Genomic DNA, 19285 nt, shown 5'->3' with positions numbered 1-19285 from the left:
GAAATAGACATATAGACTACTTGGTTCAAATCTTAGCTCTGCCACTTAATAGCTGTGTGATTTTAGGCAAGTTCCCTAACCTCTCTGAGTCTGTTTCTTTACCTTAAAAATGGGGACCACAAAGGTCATTTTAAAGATTAATGAGATATTTGTAAAAATGCTCAACTTTATACCAAGCATGTGGAGGGCGTTCAATAAATACTAGGTATGATTACTAATGGTTATTGTCCTTGCCGTTATTCATGCTTTGACATCCAGAAAGACCAAAGCAGGAGTTCAGACACCCACTTTACATCCTCAGTCGTCACTCTCAATGTAGGCACTGCCAGGGCCTGGAGACCTTTTTCACATCACAAATCACATTGCTACCTCATACATCAAGTGGAAAATGTCACATCGTTCCTTCCTGAGAACCTCACTCAGTGAGGGCTCCTCTTTACCCCTTCCCAACTCCTCAAAGCTCCATGATATTTTTTCCTTTTTGTAAAAATGATATGTCCCCAATGCTCTGTCAATAAGCATTATTCAACTGCTGGGTAAAGTGTAAATCAATAAATACTTAATATCTACCAAGCTTCTCTATCATCTCCAGACAGGGCAGGGCAGAGGCCTTGATGTCAGTCTGTGATGAAGGCAGATGGCAAAGGGAGTTTTGCACTAGTTGCCTCTTATTTGCGTCTCTGGCCTAAGCACAGATATTGAGTATGATAGGTAGAAGCAGAGGAGAGTGGTGCTAGATGAATTCTAAAGGTTATATGTCACTCTATAGCACACTCAGCAAAAAAGAAGCCTTCAAAGAACCTGAAATGTAGATGGATTTGAGACTGTCATCACTGTCACTGGGCCAACCAGCCTTTTTTGGTTTTAGTTCCAATTTCACAAAGTGGTCTGGATGCTCACAAGCTGCAACCTCACAGGATGTCACAAAGGCTGCTACCTGTGGAAAGGCAGGTTACACCTGCCTGTCGGCAGAGGCTGACAAGAGTCCAGGCAAGTATACTGGGTTCCACAGATGGAGGTGGGTGCTTTCCTCCCAGAAAGAAGACCATATCCCTAGCCCCAACTTCTAGAACAGGGATCTTGATCCAAGAACTGGGATTTGATTAAGTTATCCAAACTTTGTCATCCTGCCCCCTCAATGGTGAGGTTTTCAGACTAGCCACTGAGGGTTAAAGGAGGCACTGCCTATGGAGTAGAAGCCATTTCTTCTGTGTAAGTCTAGCTGGCCCCCATAGGAATCATACCCATAGTTTGATCTCCTTAAGGCCACTGCCAACCAGCTGAGCTACAGCATAGGGCCTGAGAAGACATGTGCAAGGAGGCAAGTGGGTAGTTAGGAGACTATGTCAAGAGTTTCTCAAACTGTGTCTTCACATCCTAGTTAGGCCTCACCAGCCTTCTGCCCAAGCCATGCACCCAGAACCCAGAGCAGTTCATCAAGATAACTGATGAATGTCTCCCCTGGCCAGCATAGCTGCCCCACTGCCTCTCTGAAAAAGTGAGTATGTGTTGGCAACTGGCACCTCCTACCTGCTGTGCCATCCTGCTCACTTCTCAGTTCTGGTTTCCATAAACACATCATCAACAGTAAAGGTTGGCAGGGCAGAGAGATACACAGGACAGACACAGACTCTTAGATGTAACACGGAAGTCAGGGATGTGATCCTTCTCCCCATTTGTACCTTATCCTAAGTGCACTGGACCTATCTCATATCTTTCCTCTCGTGGTTTTTTGTTTTCTTGGGGTTGTTTTGGGGTTTTTCTGTGTTCTTTACATTGATTTAATAAACCACGTGATCTGAGCATCGTAATTTGGCTGTGAGCTTCCAGTTCCATGACCTCTAGTTTGGGTGCCAACTATGTGTGGAGCATACTTAAAGGGCACCACTGCATCAGAGTAATTCCCCATCACAACAGGGGTGGGTAGGGTGGGGTGGGGTAGAGTAGGAAAGAACAGTCAAGGTCAGGGATGTAGGAAGAGAAGATAAGTGCTAATATCATATCTGAGGTGAGAGTAGGATTAGGGCCTCAGAAAATATCATTTTACTGAAAGCCTGGATATGAGCGTCCCTTTCTGGCTCTGCCACGAAGAGGTTGTGGACCAATCACTTTGCTTCCTGGGAACTGTTTTCTTATCTGAAGGTATGAGGCAAATAGACTAAATTATCTTTAATGTCTCTTCTGGAGCCTTCTGGATCTCCCGTTTGGGGATTTAAAGTCTGCTCCAGCCTGCACTGCAGCTAACACTGCATCCTCAGAAAGTGGAGTTTGTATAAAGATATTGCAGCTTATGTCGAGAGAGTATGGAGGCTGCCTAGCTCACATATTAGTACTGGGAAACTAACTGAAAGGGAGGTTGGAGAAAATTGTTTCTCCTAAAAGCCTCACCTTCTCCTAGTCAGCCAGGGGCTCCTGTTGTTTTCATCACTCTCCACTTGTTCCAAGCACACCCTCTGTCCTTCTCCAGCTCGCTGAGTCCCCAAGGCTGACCTATATGGACCACATCAAGGCTCTCTTGCCCTCTGGCATTCTGCTGAACTCAGCCTTTAAAAAGCTGTGGCAGGATATCAGAAGAAGCAAGGAGGGTGAAGCTGTGGTGTTCTCTATTCCCGACATTGTCATGGGTGCCCATGAGCTTGCTATGTCCCTTAACCTAGGTCACAGCTCCTTTTGAGGTTTCTCTTTCACACATATTCTGGTAACCACTCACGTCCCTCACTCCTTCAAGTCTAAATCCCTCCCACACCTTTATAAAGAGTCCCTTCATTAAATCTTCCTCAGGTTACCCAACATGGCTGGGCCATCCGTTTCCTACTAAAGCCCTGACTGGTACATCTAATGAACGCATTTTCACCCTAGAGTCATCTCTGAACAAATTGATTTACCCTGAAAATCTTTACACCATGCAACTCAACACATTCAGGATTCTCTCTGGTGTAGCAGAATTTCCAGACAGAAGCTACGTTCTCTTTTCTCCACAGCCCTCTTCATCCCTACCTGCAAAATTTCCTGTGCAACATGGAAAGAAGAAAAAAATCATAATGGCTACAACTCTCAGTTCTGAGCACAGATGAGCAACACAACACAATGTTCATGTCATTGTCTAGCATGCTCTCCCACCTAGCCTGATGACTCAACATCTCTACTGGGAGATGACCGGCTGCCTCTCTCCCTGATAACACTCAGGCCACCCTCCCAGGGAAAAGAGTGTCATCAGGGATCCTCGATCCCCATCAAGCCCAGCTGTATTCCTGTTCCCACCAAACTCACCCCAACTGGAAGGTGAGCTGAGTTGGAGGTCTCTGACTGGCTTCCGGAAAAGTTATGTTCTCTCTCTGCCCCAGTCTAAGCTTGAAATCTCAACTTGCTGAGATGATTTCTTTTTCATAATAATAAAACAGTCGGTGAGAATTTATGGACTAGATACGCAGCTAAGCATTCTATGTGTTATACAATTCCATCTTCACACAACTCTATGCAGTAGGAACCTTTATTATCTCATCTTATTTTAAAGAGGAGAAAATGGCACACAGGTTAAAACCACATACTACCAGGATTTGGGCCCATGCAGTCTGGCTTCAGAGCCTGTACTCTTTTTTTTTTTTTTTTTTTTTTTTTTTTTTAACTAAGGAATGTTTTGGTCATGTGGAAAAGTAGAAAGAATAGCGTAACTAGTCATCATAACCTAGATTTAACAATTAGATTATTGCCATATTTGCTTCATCATTTTTGCTAAATCATTTTGAACTGAGTTACAGACATCCTAACATTTCACCCATAAATACTACAGTATGAATTCATTAAATATGAGGGCACTCAGCTACAATACCATTACCACACCTAACAAAATTAATAATTCATAATTTCATCTAATAACCATCCTAAATTCAAATTTCCTGAACTTCACCCCAAAATATGTAACCCTTCTGAATTGACACCTCCTCCTTGCACAGGACTGGGCTCATCGTGGTGAAATTGCTGCGGTGTTAGCTCATATGCTGCTGCTAAAGCCACATCAGCACCCAGCCCTAGCATCACGATGCTCTATGTTCCTTGCTATGCTTTTCCTTCTTAGTCTTTGAAAATAAGAAACCTCTCTTACTCCAGAACTCTTTATACTCAGTTTTGATATAAACCCAATACAAAGCAGTCTTTCCTGAGTAGAAAAGACCCACTTTCCCAATGTAGCTCCTGCCCCACTGTAACCAAGACCACCTGAGAGACACAACACACACAGGACACAGCACTGCCCTTGTCCACTGTCAGCTACTCAGGGAATGGGGAACGGTGGGCAAGCTCTCACAGACAAGGATGAGGGGGTCTTTCTGGGGATAGAGTCTTGAGAGGTCAATACGTTGTCCTTGTCTTTGTCTCACTCTGTCACTCAGGTTGGAGTACAGAGGCATAATCTTGGCTAACTGCAACCTCCACCTCCCAGGTTCAGGCAATGCTCCTGCTGAGGCTTTTTTTAGTATGCAGATTCCAATTCAGTAAGGAGGGGCCTGAGATCCTGCATTTCTAATAGGCTACCAGGTGATGCTCTTGCTGCCAGGTCACCATCCACCCTTTGAGCAACAAGTCTTAGAAAATAAAGTAACTGCTCTTCTGCTGTTCTAAATAAATAGTCTACTTGTTTACAACAAGTACTTCTGCTGTAGAATGTGGTCTGCTCCTGGTGTCCTCAGCTGCACCATGTGGAGTAAGTGGACTCACTACAGTGCTGCCCCTCAGGCCCCCAATCACCTGTTGACAGCCAGCAGAGACGATGCCTAAAACAAAGGTACTCACACCAATCCTCAGCCCCTGACTGTTACTGTAACAATCATGTTGAAAAGTGTCATGGCCTGATGAAAATTGGGGATTTAAAAAGATGTAGCGACATACTGTTCTTGAAAACATATTCAGAAAATAAGATTATTTCATTTTGAAGGAAGATTTCAAATTAAAAATAAACGTCCTTGTCTGGAAATACATGTGGAACCAAACAAGAGGGTTTTATTTGGAATTAGGAAATAAAGAGGCACTTAGTGCCATTGTTATGAACAAAAGCTGGATGACACCCAGAAAAAGAATGGTGTCCTGGCATGGAGGTAGGCTGTGGCACCATATTGCCTGACTTCAAAACTTGGCTCTGTCACTTACATGCTGTGGGATTTGGAGCGAGTCATTTAACCTCAGTTTTCTTATCTGTAAAATGGAGTTATTATGAAAGTTAAATGAGTTACTACAGAAAAAAGCACTCAGCATGAAGCCTGACACATGGTGGGCATTCAGTACAAACTGGCTCTAAATACTACCAGAGATCTGAGTGCAGCAATGAACCACAGTTTAGTTAATTCATCGACAGGGAGCTCAGTCCGATCAGTCACAAGGTAGAATTCTCTCCTGTATCTGCCTCCCCAGGGCCAGTGTCATAAGTGTGTAGGTGCACAGGGTCTTCAGAAGGCCCTGTGTTCGGGATTTAAGGCCCTATGGTCGCTGTCTCAAATTTCTTAATAATTTAATTTTTGAATCTGTGTTTTGTAAGTGAAGTCTGATAGAATGAAGGAGCTGGGGGTTGGGACCTAGGCTTATTGAGAGTCCACCTCCAGCCACCTGCTAAGGACAGGCTCTTGGCTAACCATTTCCCCAATCACTGGGGCCCCGGGCCTTGCCTAGCTTCCCACCCCTTTTATCTAGCAGAGGGAAGGTGGAGGTCAGGTACATATACCCCACAATGTCTCCAGGCAAGTTATGGTGTCAGCCATCCCTCCCTTGAACTGGCAGCACCATCACAGCATGCTCAGCAACTCAGCAGCAAGCCTCCTGCCCACCCACAATCCAGGTGGCTGGCACTTCCCTGTGCTTGTGATATCCTTGGAGGTTGCCCACTCTGGGTTGAGGCAGCAGGCCCAGGGAAAGAGAGACAGCTGGAACAATTTCTCTGCTCCTGGCCAGGGCTCAGTCCTGCCACTGGGGGAAGCGGGAACCCAGCAGCCAGTAGGTCATGTGCACCAAACACAAGGTAAGAAGAGAGCCAAACACCTGTGAGGTTTGCACTGGCTCCTAAGTAGCTTGTGAGCTAAGGGAGCACAACATCAAATGGCAAATATAACACACAGTGACAGGTCAAGAGAGACAGTGAAAGAAAAGAAAGCATTTTATATATTAACACCTACAATAGTACTTTTTTTTTTTGCTATTTTTGAACAAGAAGCTTCACATTTCCATTTGACCTGGGCCCAGCAAATTATAGAGCTGATGCTGACTATGAGCATCTGGCCCACACCCCAAATGCTCTATCTGGTGCTGCTTTCACCTTCCCTTCATCTTATGTTTGGTGGACCAAGGCCTAACCCTTTCTCAGAAAGAACTCCCCAATATGGACTCTAATAAATACCAGTCAGCCTCAAAAATGGTCACCAAAGCCAATGGAGAATGGACAGAAAGGGTCCCTTGAGAATCAAGCCCACTTGGAAGCTAAGAGATTCAGGAGAAGTCTGGCAACCTAGATAATGGCAACCAGGCTGAGGGGGGATAAAAAGCACCAAAATTGTGCCCAGAAAAGATTTATTCCCCTATCCCCATGGTTCCCAAACTATGCACCAAGACACCCTGGGCCACCATAGAAAATTCAAAGGGGCTCTGCGAATTTTTAAATTTTTGAGGGAAACACATCAATGTTTGGCATCTGTCAGATACTGCATAAGCTACTAGCACAAAGTAGTTCTCAGTTTCAACCTTAAACCACACTCCATTCCTTTCAATGACATCTTATCTTTGCAAAACTGGATTTGGGGCAATTTCTATGACAAAAAGCAAGCACAGCACAAAAATCAATGGAGAACAGGAAATAAAGGAAGCAACATGCAATCTGAGTCCAGCCTCTGAGAAGCTGTGCAGTGCCCAACAGGCACACGCATCTCATTGATAAGTAACTGTGGTTTGTTAAGAATGAAATAAAAGTGCTTTCCTTGGGGAGATTAAGGAGAACATGTTGGTCAAAGAATACAAAATTTAAGTTAGTCAGGAGGAATACATTCAAGAAATCTATTGTATAACATGGTCACTATAATTAATAACAATGTATTGTACACTTGAAAATTGCTAAGAGATATTTTAAGTGTTCTCACCACACACACACACAAAAATAAGTATTTGAGGTAGTGTATATGTTAATCAGCATAATTTAGCCATTCCACAATTTCAAAACATTATGTTATACACTATATAATTTTTATTTGTCAAAAAATAAATAAGAAGAAAAGAAGAAAAATACTTTTAATTTATATGCATCATTTTTTCAAATGGTTACTAGATTGTTAGAACATTAGTACTTGTTGTTTGGATCTAACTACTTAATCAACAGATCTACTAAGTATTCTGTTTTACCTAAGGGTGCCACAGAAAACTTACTGAGATGTCAAGGTGCTGTGAACTGAGAAAGTTTAAGGACCTCCACACTACACAATTCCTTTTTTTTCTTCTATAATGACATCTCAGGAAGGAAGGGACAAGGAAGAGGATTACAAGGAGCACATAACCAATGGAATTAGAGCTAGTCCCAGCCAAGTATAAATCAACCATCAACACAGAGTGACATTTCTCACAATTACGTTTAAAGAAGCTACTTTGAAGATTCAAACTTTAACCTGAATGTTTACAGTATAGAAATAATATAGTTTTTAAAATATATGTGAATATATAAAATAAATCTGGACTCTTTCATCTGTAGCCTGGAGGATGAATTGATCCAATTTGGGAAAGGTTAAGAGAGATGTTAAATCTATGAGTGAAGGGTGAAAAGACAGATACTAGAGGGAAGCTTACTGATTTAATTGGGCTGGATCAATTCCAGTAAGAAATTCCCAGAAAAATCCAATTGCAGGTCAAGGCTGAAGTCTCCCATGCCGAGCAAGCCATAGATAAGGCTTGTGCTTTCAGGCACCACAGGAGATACGCAGATCCAAAAGTTTCAAGCTTGAGAAGGAAGAAAAAGGTAATTGGAGGAGAACTGGATCAAAAAGCAGGAAGGGCCCCTCTTGGTTACTGAATAAAAGCACAAAGATAAATGGACATCTTTAGTTTACAACCTGTTTTACTTGTGGCCAGAAGGACCCTTTGGCCCACCCAACAAAATGAGTTAACTCACTCCAAGGACTCAAGAACACAAAGATAGGGCATCACCAAAGACACAGAGAAAGATACATGGGTAGCTCTGTTATTATGAACTGAAGAGGGAAAATTACACATCTAAAGACCACCAGGCTAAAGGATAATATTCTATGGGGAATTTGGATGCTAACACAGTTTGGCTGTGTCCCCATCCAAATCTCATCTTAAATTGTAACTCCCACCTATTGTGGGAGGATCCCAGTGGGAGGTAACTGAATTATGGGGGCAGGTCTTTCCTGGGCTGTTCTTGTGATGGTGAATGAGTCTCACAAGCTCTGATGATTTTAAAAATGGGAGTTTGCCTGCACAAGCTCTCCCTGCCTGGTGCCATCCATGTAAGACATGACTTGCTCCTCCTTGCCTTCCACCATAATTGTGAGGCTTCCCAGACATGTGGAACTGTAAATTCATTATAAGCCTCTTTTGTAAACTGCCCAGTCTTGGGTATGTCTTTATCAGCAGCATGAAAAGAGACTAACACAGATGCCCAGTCTCACTTTCTTAATGTATCCAGATAGGCTGGCCCCTCAGGTTGAAAACCCAGGCCTAGGGAATAAACCTGGACACATGCAGGCTCACTGAATGGAAAAGACAGAGGGTCCCTGAGCAGCAGAAATGATGGAGCCTCAAAAGATGGCTTGTTCCAGAGAGAAGTAAGGAGGCAGCAGCTGATGACATCAAGAACTGTGCCTTGGCCAGGTCCTCTCACTGGACTCCACCACCCAAGCCCAGGCTCCTTCTGCTTGAGAGCTGGCACCCATACAAGTGCTGGCAGGGCCAAAGCAAGGACACTCCCTCAATCAGTAAGGACTGCTGTAGCTAAACTCACATCTGCTTCCCCTCTCTCCTCCTGCTCCTTCTGCTTCTGCAAATGCCCTGGATGCTGAATGCATCATATACTGCCTTCCATGATTGACCTTTCACCATTTCATCTTCTTGGCCTTTACAGTATCTACTTTCCTCACTCCTGGCCTATTGCTGGCCTGACTCTGGCCAGGTTTCCCCCTCTGGTTCTTACTCTTGATCATTCTATAAACTATGAGAATTTCTTGATCTTTAAAACTTGCTTCTGTTCCCTCAATCCCAGTTCCTCACTCTCTGCCCAGATTCCAGAAAAACGTACTCATACCTGAAGACAGAGTGGCAAAAGAGGGGGTGGTGTGGTGGGAGGCTGGGAATACAGGGACCCACTAAAAGCAAGGATTTTTTACCCATTTTACACATTTATAAACTAAAGCTTGAAGTTGTTATAACTTGCACAAAGTCCCAGAGCTAATAAGCTCCTGTTCCAAGATTCTATGATTCTGGAACTGGTCTACACTTAAGGAAACTCCCATCTCCTTGTATTCTAGGGAAGATAAGCCCAGTACCTCACAATCCACCCTTTGGTAGAAGCAACACCCAGATTCCTACTCCCCAGTCCTCTGGAGGGTTGTGTGAGGCTACTGAGGAACCTTTGATGAAATGGGGCTTTTCATCTTGGGTTGGCCCCTGAAACAAGGGGTGGAGGGAGTGTTTGAGGCAAAGAAAAAGAGTATGGCATCTCTTTTCCACTTCACAGAGAAGAATGGGCAAGGGGCTCTTTCATGAGCCCTAGCCTGCTTCCAGTTTCTTCTAGGACTTCCAGAGACACTATGGAAACTGGAAATTCATGAGCAAATCCCATCACTAATACAGCACCTTGATGACCAGGCACAGACCCCTCCTCAGTAGGTTGCCCAGATATCATCTTGCCAGAGTTTCCCTCCCTCTATCTTCTCCTCACTTACTTCTTCCCCCACTTGCCTTTCTAACTCATACACTGTAGGAGGCAATTCTGTAGACCCCACTACAGCCTAGAGCAGTCCCACCTCAGCTTGCAAAAGAAAGCCACCAGCACTTTTAAACAGATTGCTAACTTCAGATCTCCCAGCCTTGCTTCCTAGCTTCTCTGCCCAAGAGCCTTCTAGGGCTACAACAGCCTAGCCAAACCATTTCACGGTTGCCTCAGCTTGTACTACCCTTCCTAAGCATGGCACCACTACCCCTGAGTCGTCTTCAGCCAGATGATGCTTTCTGCTGGAGCTGTCAATCTGGAACATTGTCCCCAGTGGTCCTTGCCAGCCAGCTTCTTCAATGAGGTCTGCCTTCCCTCCAGTGTCCAAGACACAAAGCTGACCTTGAGACCCACCCCTCCAGGCTCATCCAGGACCTTTCTCTATCAATTACTTGTCTCTTTTCTAGATATTAAGTCTCTTCCTCATGCCTGCCTTCTCCCTCTTCCCCATCCCTAGGTATTCACATATCTTCCCTCCTTAAAAAACCTCCCCTCAACTCTGCTCCCCATCTCCAACTACCTTGCTATTTTTTTTTTTTTTTTTTTGAGACGGAGTTTCGCTCTTGTTGCCCAGGCTGGAGTGCAATGGCGCGATCTCGGCTCACCACAACCTCCGCCTCCTGGGTTCAGGCAATCCTCCTGCCTCAGCCTCCTGAGTAGCTGGGATTACAGGCACATGCCACCATGCCCAGCTAATTTTTTGTATTTTTAGTAGAGACGGGGTTTCACCATGTTGACCAGGATGGTCTCGATCTCTTGACCTCGTGATCCACCCGCCTCGGCCTCCCAAAGTGCTGGGATTACAGGCTTGAGCCACCGCGCCCGGCACTACCTTGCTATTTTTAATCTCCTCTTCACAGCCAAACCTTTCCAAAGAGCCATCTATATGCACTCCCACCACTTCCTCCCATGCGCTCACTCTTCGTTCCCCTTGGAATTTGAATTCCACCTCCCATACACAATTGAAACTTATTTCAAAGATTACCAATGATCTCCCAGTCTCCAGAACCAATGGTATTTGCTCAGTTCCCATCTCCCTCAATTTCCCTGCAGCATTAGACCCTGTTGATCACCTGTTGTTCCCAAGTATTGCTCTCTCCTGATTCTCCTCCAGCCCTTCTGCATCTGTTCTCCTATATCCCAACTGTAGAAACCCCTGTATCTACAGTTCTGTCCTTGGCACTCTGCCCTTAATTCTGTGTAAGCTTTTCATTTTTTATATCATCTATTTTGATAGCTCCAGCCACAAATTCTTTCAGATAGCTCCTAAATCTGTATTTCCAGCTCTGGCCTTCCTCCAAAGCTCCAGACTCCCTTCATTATACGCCTACTGAATCCACACCTCCCTTAGCTATTTCACTGACACCTGAAATGCAACATGTCCCAAAGCAAATTCTCCAGATCTCCCCTCTTCCCCTTTCTCCCCACAGCTGCTCCTCCTCTTCCCAACTCCTGGCTTTCATTAAGGGTACCTCTGTTCTTCCAGTCACTCAAATTCTAAACTTTGGAGTAATGTTGGGTTCCTATCTTTCTTGACACATTAACATCCAAGATGCCAGGTCCTATAGACTCCACTTCCCGAAATAACTCATATTCACCCCCTCCTCTCCATTTCTGCTGCTGCTTCTCAAGTTCAGACCCTCCTACCCTATTGCAGCAATCTCCTAACCCATCCCCGGCCAACAGTTCCTCCCCTACTCTAATGGACCCTCCACAGGGCTGCCAGATTTGTCTTTCTGATCACGTCACTTTTAGCAGCTTCCCAAAGCCAACTCCAGAAAGAACAAATTCATTGGCCTTCCATTCAAAGCCTTCATGACCTAGGAGCCCAATAAATGTTTAATAAAGGAATCACCTACTGAGTCTCATCTCCCACTGATCCTCCACCAGCCTCCTCTGAGTCACATAAACTGGACCATTTACTGACCCTAAATATGCTATGAATATTCCTTCCAATGCTGTTTTACCTGGGATCACAACACTTTCTGTCTTCCCCATCCAAATCATACCCAGATCAAAGAGAAGTAGCCGCTTCCTTAAGGGCAGAGAGTGTCTGCCACTTTTCACTCTTACACTTGTTTATCTGTTGCATCCATGTTCCCTAACTAGTGTCCAGTTCCCTTTAATAATGCCATGAGGCAGATGAGGAGGAGACAAAGCTAATTATCCTATAATTTCTTCTTTACCTCCCTGAATTAATTCCTCTGTCCATCGAGCTGATTCTTTCTGTTCCCTCACTCCTAGGCAGACACAGTTTCAAGCAGCTCTGTTGATCCAACGGCTCTGTTGCTGTCAGTCATTTCCTAGTTATTTTTGCTGCCAGTCATTCATGCACAAAGGAGCGGCAAGAGGAGTCTGAACTGCACACAGACACAGAAGGAGAAGGAAGGGACTGATTCGCTGTGTGCACCTGAGGCTCAGCAGAAGCAAGAAGCAAGAACCTTCTCCAGGTAGCATCGAGCCACGTGGCACAGGACCTGGACAGGGGCTGGGGCACTGGCATTCTTCCACCTATGCAGAGGAGGAGAAAACAGGGGTGCCCTGACCTGTACCAGGCGTCCCCAAACTATGGCCTGCAGGCCGCATGCGGCCCCCTGAGGCCATTTATCCGGCACCCCCGCCGCACCTCAGGAAGGGGCACCTCTTTCATTGGTGGTCAGTGAGAGGAGCACAGTATGTGGCGGCCCTCCAATGGTCTGAGGGACAGTGAACTAGCCCCCTGTGTAAAAAGTTTAGGGATGCCTGTGTAAGACAGTGCTCCATCCAGTCCCCTTCGGAAACCAAAATGAAAAGAACGGCCTCTCTTCCTGGACTGGAGAGGTCCTACAAAAGTCAGATTAAATAAGATAATACTTGTAAGAAGAGGCACTTAGAGTAACAGATGTAATGTTCAATTTGGAAAGATCTACATATATTTGGATAGCATTGTACAACTTCTAAAAACTTTTCAGATATAGTATCTTATTTGAGTCTCTCAGCAGCTCTACAAAGGAAGGGTCAGGGCAGGGAGGCGTATTCTTTATCTTATACAGCCGTTAAAGTCACTTGCCCAAGATATTCATGTAAGTAGAGGGCAAAAGAGAGTGTTTATCTCCTGCTCTACTGTCTGAACTTCTCAGCCTTCTTCATAGACTTTTCCCTCCCCTTTTAGCCCCTTAAATCCAAGTGCTCCCAGAGGGGGTTATTTATATACATTTCCATTCCTGTTCTACATTCTTTCTTTTTAATGGTTTTATATACTCCCATAGCATGGTACCTGGCGACAGTAAACACTCAGTAAAATATTTTTCAAACAAATGATTAAATGAATGAATGAAAGAGAGCCGAGGTCCAAAACTTTGGCTTCCGATGCCACACACACGCTCCCTGCACTGCATCATGTTGCCTCTCTAGCACCCTCTCACATCCATGTCAAAAGCCCTTCCCAGCATGCCTTCAAGAGACCTTCAGCCTCTGGCCATCACACTCCATTAATAATTAAAACAGCAGGAACAACAGGGATAATCAGGATTTCTTGTGTTCCTACTGTGCCAGAGACTGCTAGATGCTCCATATATGTTTTATTTTTCCTACGTAATCCTCTCAACCTGTAAAACAAGCTTTATCAGTCCCATTTTGCAGATACTGCAGGATAAGAGATATTAAATAATAATGCAATATCCTACCCCTGGTTTGTGCTGAACCTATTCCATCCAAAACCTATCATCCTCTGGCTATACCAGGGTTTCCGCATTATTGACATTTTAGAGCTGGATAATTATTTGTTGTCCTGTGCATTGTAAGATGTTTAGCAGCACCCTTGACCTCTACCCACTAGATGCAGTAGAAAACCCTCCCAAGTTATGACAACCAAGAAAATGTCTCCAGGCATTGCTAAATGTTCTGTGATGAGGAGTGAGAGGGGGAGAACTGCCCCTGGTTGAGAACCAATGGGCTATACTATACTGCCCACTTCCAGCAGTAAACTATCAAATACCAGAACCAGAGAAAACTTTGAAAAGTAAGAAGTGTTCATTTTGCAACATCTAAGAAGAAACTCTAGTTCACCCATTACAGTGTTTTATTGATATTTACCATCAGGAAGATTTTCTTACTTCTCAGCTAATTTCTTTCTGTAGCTTCAGTTTATTCTAAAACCTCCTTTCATCCCCCAAGGGATTATCAAATATGACTGGACAGAATGTAACAGTAAAAGAGTTATCGGTGATTTGTGGCACAAGGATGAAACAAAGCTTGCCAAATCTTACAGAGGTGGACCTGGATGTCACTGATATGTTCTAAAATATATTAATAGGAGAAATAGCCTATAAAAATACAACATTAGAAATATTAACAATGTTCCCTCTCCAGAACAACGAAGTCTTCCCAATACTACCCCAGAGGCTCCTGAAAAATAGTGTGACCAAAAGCCCAATTCATAATGGGTGAGAGTGGAGGAGATCAAGAAGGAACAATAAGCATTAACTTAAGCATCAACTATACTCTGAAGCATCAAGTATAACTTTAAAAAAAAAAAAAAAAGATGTTTTTCCTTTGCTGCAAAAGAGAGCTCAGGAAGTGAGAGACTCCTCCCTTTTCGGGTACCTGGCAATGTACAGACTGAGTGGTGATATTTACTCAAAGAATCACATACAAACATAGATTGTTATTCCAAAATCTCCCTTCTGTATGATCTGGACATGACAGCAATTTAAGTTTCCCTGTCTAGGTGTGATGGGGTTATTATTTACGAAAAAAAGTTTAAGGAATCATACAGTGAATATAAACATACCATCACTTAGCTTCAATAGCTGCTTATATTTTGTCACGTTTGCTTTATATTGTGAGTAGGTGTTTTTTTATTAATCACAAGCTTTTAAAAAGATCCTTTTTCTTACCTCCAAAGAACAAATAACTTCAATGGGGGAGACAAGCCCTTCATGTATGAAAAGGCAAAATAACAATACAATACTGATGAAGTGAGAAAATGAGTACAGACAGTGAGTAATTCAAAGAGCTGTCATCATGAGCTGTGAAAGCTCCCAGAAGAAGGTAGGGCTCAAGTCTTAAACAATGTGTTGGATTTGCAGGGTGCCAGGGTGGATGATCCAAGGAGACTGTGAATGCAGGCACCCTTGGGCAGTGTGTGGAGAGCAGCCTGGCTGCAGTGAGCTGTGAGGTCAACACTTGACCCTGAAGGCACTAGGGGGTCACTGAAGGTTCAAGCACCAAACAGTGGTGTGATGAAAGTAGTGCTTTAGGAGGTGTAATGTATCTGCAGGTTCAATTTGGAGTAGGGCTAAAAGAACAGCTTCCAAGGGATGAGAATGAGGGCCAGGAAAGGAGTGCATGGAGGGCATATGGGGACTGCCCAGGGCCATGCCCTATAGATGAACAGCAAGGGCTAACTATGAAAGATAATTCAACAGGGTTTGTTGGAGGAGAGCGGTTCCTCATAGACATTAGCAAGACTTTAAATACCATAACTGGGAAAGTGAAGATGTCACTTACAGAATTAAGAAAGTCAAGAGGAAGAGCTAGTTTGGGGAGTTGGAAAGACATACAGAGTTGAGTTTGAGATTGGCCGAAGCCCAAGTAACCACAACACTTCCACTCAAAATGTCTAGATTCACAGAACCAATGCTCAACAGAAGGACAGAGGTAGAAAATATCTCCACATCACTCTTTTATCTGCTTTTTTCCTTTGTGTCTTAAAGAAAAAGGTTTCTCTGCCGCTCACCAAAGCCAACCTCTTACTTTTGGTAGAGAACCTATTCTTATCTCATTTCTTCAGGTATCGAACTCTACACTCATTCCAGCCTCCTCAGTTTTTCCTCTCCACACATTGTCTCCCTCCCACCTCCAAACCTGCTGTGACTCTGACAAAAAACAAAAATTCCTTTTCTGGATACTAACATCCCTTTTGCTAAGCACACACCTCATTTTCCTTTCACTGATAAACTCTGCAAGTAGCTCATTCCCACTTACCACCCCAAATTCCTCCTATGGACATCCCTTCTAATCCTGTGCTCCTGGAGCATGAGGGGTCTTTCTTTCATCACGCCCCAGCACTCCTGCTCAACCTGTCATCACATCAGAGCCCACACTGACTCCCTGGGGTCTCCAGGATCAAGTCTCCTCTGCTGCCACTTCTGTGATAAGTATTTCTACCACAAAATCTAACTTTTGCCATTCCCCTTCTTCCTCTACTCTTTCCCTCTGAGAGCCGATGCAATCACAAAGCTTCAGCTGCATCCAACAGCATCAAATCAGCATTCCAAATCAGTATCAACAGCCCTAGTCTCCAGCCCATGCTCCAGTCTTGAGTCCTACATTTCCAACTACTGACAAAACAACTCCACCTGGATTTCCCTGAGTCGCCCCCCCACGCCCATGCTTCATATCGAAAGCTAACATCATTATCTGCCCTGCAAAACCAGTTCCTGTCTTCAACCAGCCCACACCTGTTCATCAGCCAGACGCTGTCAGTCCTCTAGGCTCTTTAACCCAACTACTTCAGTTTCCTCATGGCCTTCATGTTCTTCTCCCCGCTAACTAGAGTATCAACAAGTCCTCACATTTATACCTCTAAAAATGTGTCTCAAAGTCATCCCTGACTCCCCATTTTTTCTGCCACCAACCCAGACCAAGGCTCCTCCCCTTCAGCTCTGGGTCACTTTTGCATCTCCCTAGATTGTACCCTTCTTTTCTCCACTTAATCAATCATATTACCCCAGATTAACCTTTCCAAACACCACTTTCTTCATGATGTGTCATTGCTCAAGAATCCATAATGACTCCCTACTGCCCCTGAATCAAATCTAATCTCCATTCTTGTGCTCTCAAGACTCTCCCTATTTGACCCTGCTCCACTTCTCCAAACCTGTTTCCCACTCCTCACTAACCTACATCTTCCCCTGTGTCAGCCCAGGCTCTTCAATGCCCTAATTCCCATGTGCCACTGCCGAGTCTCCATTCATCCTTCAAGGACCACCCTAGGTTCCACCTCCTCTGTAGTTCTGCCAACTTTTTACTTATAACACCACAACACTTAGCAATTAATCTCTAACTGAACAGTAATTATCCATATTCTTCAAAAGTTCTTTGAGGACAGAGACCAGTTTGAATAATTCTTTTGTGTTCCACAGCACCCCGGACAGCAGAAAGTGCTAGGGGGAATTGAAAAGTTATTTTTGATTGGCTGGTCAATTGGTTTCTGGTCCCAATTATCAGTTCCCATATCTCCCCTCCTCTGCCTCATGACTATGATCAATAAAATTATTGTAACACACTTCCCCAGGCTTGGAACAGAGAATTCCCAGGAAGACAATCTGGAGTCTACGATCGAAGAGTAGGCTGGGTGGGGTGGGGTGTCTGTGTTCATATGCACACAGGGAAGTGAGATTTAGGGAATCTAGCTTAACCAATTGGTCAAGGGAGCTGAAATACCAAAATCATCAGTAGAGGACAAGTAAGGAACCAAAATGAGAGAATAATTTGAAATATGCCTAATTAGAAGCACAGTATGCCAGAATTTTAACAAAGCAATTTCCAGTCTGGTCCTTGTGCACACAAAATTTTCCATCAGAAAGAAATGGTAACCTGGTGCTAGAGACTTCAAAAACATGTTTGAAGTTTTCTCAGTTGTTCAGATGAATACATTTATAATCTATCCAGCCTATCAGGTATAGTGCTATATTCCACAGAGATGGGGGATCAGAAGGGAGAAGATTTAGAAACACAGGTTTTCTAAGCTTAAGAAACTCCAGCAATGCATACGTTCACTGCAGTACTGTTAGCAATAGCAAATACATGGAATCAACCTAAGTGCCCATCAGTGGTAGACTAAAGAAAATGTGATACATACACACCATGGAATACTATGCGGTCATGGAAAGAATGAGATCATGGCCTTTGCAGCAACATGAATGGAGCTAGGGGCCATTATCCTAAGCAAACTAATGCAGGAACAGAAAACCAAATACTGCACTCTCACTTATAAGTGGGAGCTAAACAATGAAAACACATAGACACAAATAGGGGAACAACACACACAGGAGTCTACTTGAAGGTGGAGGGTGGGAGGACAGAGAGAATCAGAAAAAAATACCGATCAGGTACTATGCTTATTACCCAGGTGATGAAATAATCTGTATACCAAACCCCTGTGACACAGTTTATCTATATAACCTGCACATGTACCCCTGAACCTAAAATAAAAGTTAATTAAAAAAAAAAGAATCATCATCCCCAGCAAGAGCCTAGGCTACAGACCAGAAGTGTGATGAGTGTCAGTGAGCCAAGCATAGAGGGCCACACAGTGGGTGTAACCCTTGACATACCCTCTCCTGAAACATGTTACAGATCATCAGTCATTTCCAGCCTTATGCACCAAGGACTTAACCTTTCTCTGACACTAAGGTCACATCAGACTTAGCTCAGCCACTGGGCTGCCCAAGGAGGAAGGAGAATATCCCCAACACAGGAGTCCCACAGGAGACTGACCCCAGTCTGCTATTTATTCTGTGATTTGAGCCAGGGTTAGATAATATGCACCACACATTGTGTTTTGAAAGGCCCTGGGTAAAGTAACACATTGGACCATTATTGGCCATTAACACCATTAACACTGAGAATTTACTGTCAGAAATAAGCAAGCCTACAGATACCCAGCCCTGCTACAGGGGCCTGGGACAGAAAATAAACAGGACCTAGTGTTTGGATGATAGGAAAGGAGAAAGAGGAGTTGGCACCAAAAGGTAAGGCGGGAACGCTCACACTTCAAGATTTCCCCGGCCGGGCGCGGTGGCTCAAGCCTGTAATCCCAGCACTTTGGGAGGCCGAGGCGGGTGGATCACGAAGTCGAGAGATCGAGACCATCCTGGTCAACATGGTGAAACCCCGTCTCTACTAAAAATACAAAAAACTAGCTGGGTGTGGTGGCGCGTGCCTGTAATCCCAGCTACTCAGGAGGCTGAGGCAGGAGAATTGCCTGAACCCAGGAGGCGGAGGTTGCGGTGTGCCGAGATCGCGCCATTGCACTCCAGCCTGGGTAACAAGAGTGAAACTCCGTCTCAAAAAAAAAAAAAAAAAAAAAAAAAAAAAAAAAAAAAGATTTCCCCCCCCAGAGCTAAGAAAATGCAGACTTTTTCCCAGTTGGGAGGCATGGGGGGGTCAGCTGGGTTTTGGTCAATTTGTTTCCAGTCTCAGTTATGAGCTCCCGTATTTCTCCTACTCTGCCTCATAGTGTGTATTTCTGGATATCAGCCCCCAGAACCTTTTCCCTAGATTCCACCTCTTTAGAGTCCATGCTTTGGGTGCTGGGGTGTGGGGGTG

The sequence above is a fragment of the Saimiri boliviensis genome, chromosome 8 (genome assembly GCF_048565385.1).
Source record: "Saimiri boliviensis isolate mSaiBol1 chromosome 8, mSaiBol1.pri, whole genome shotgun sequence".
Classification (NCBI taxonomy): domain Eukaryota; kingdom Metazoa; phylum Chordata; class Mammalia; order Primates; family Cebidae; genus Saimiri; species Saimiri boliviensis.
This window is presented reverse-complemented; position numbering follows the sequence as displayed.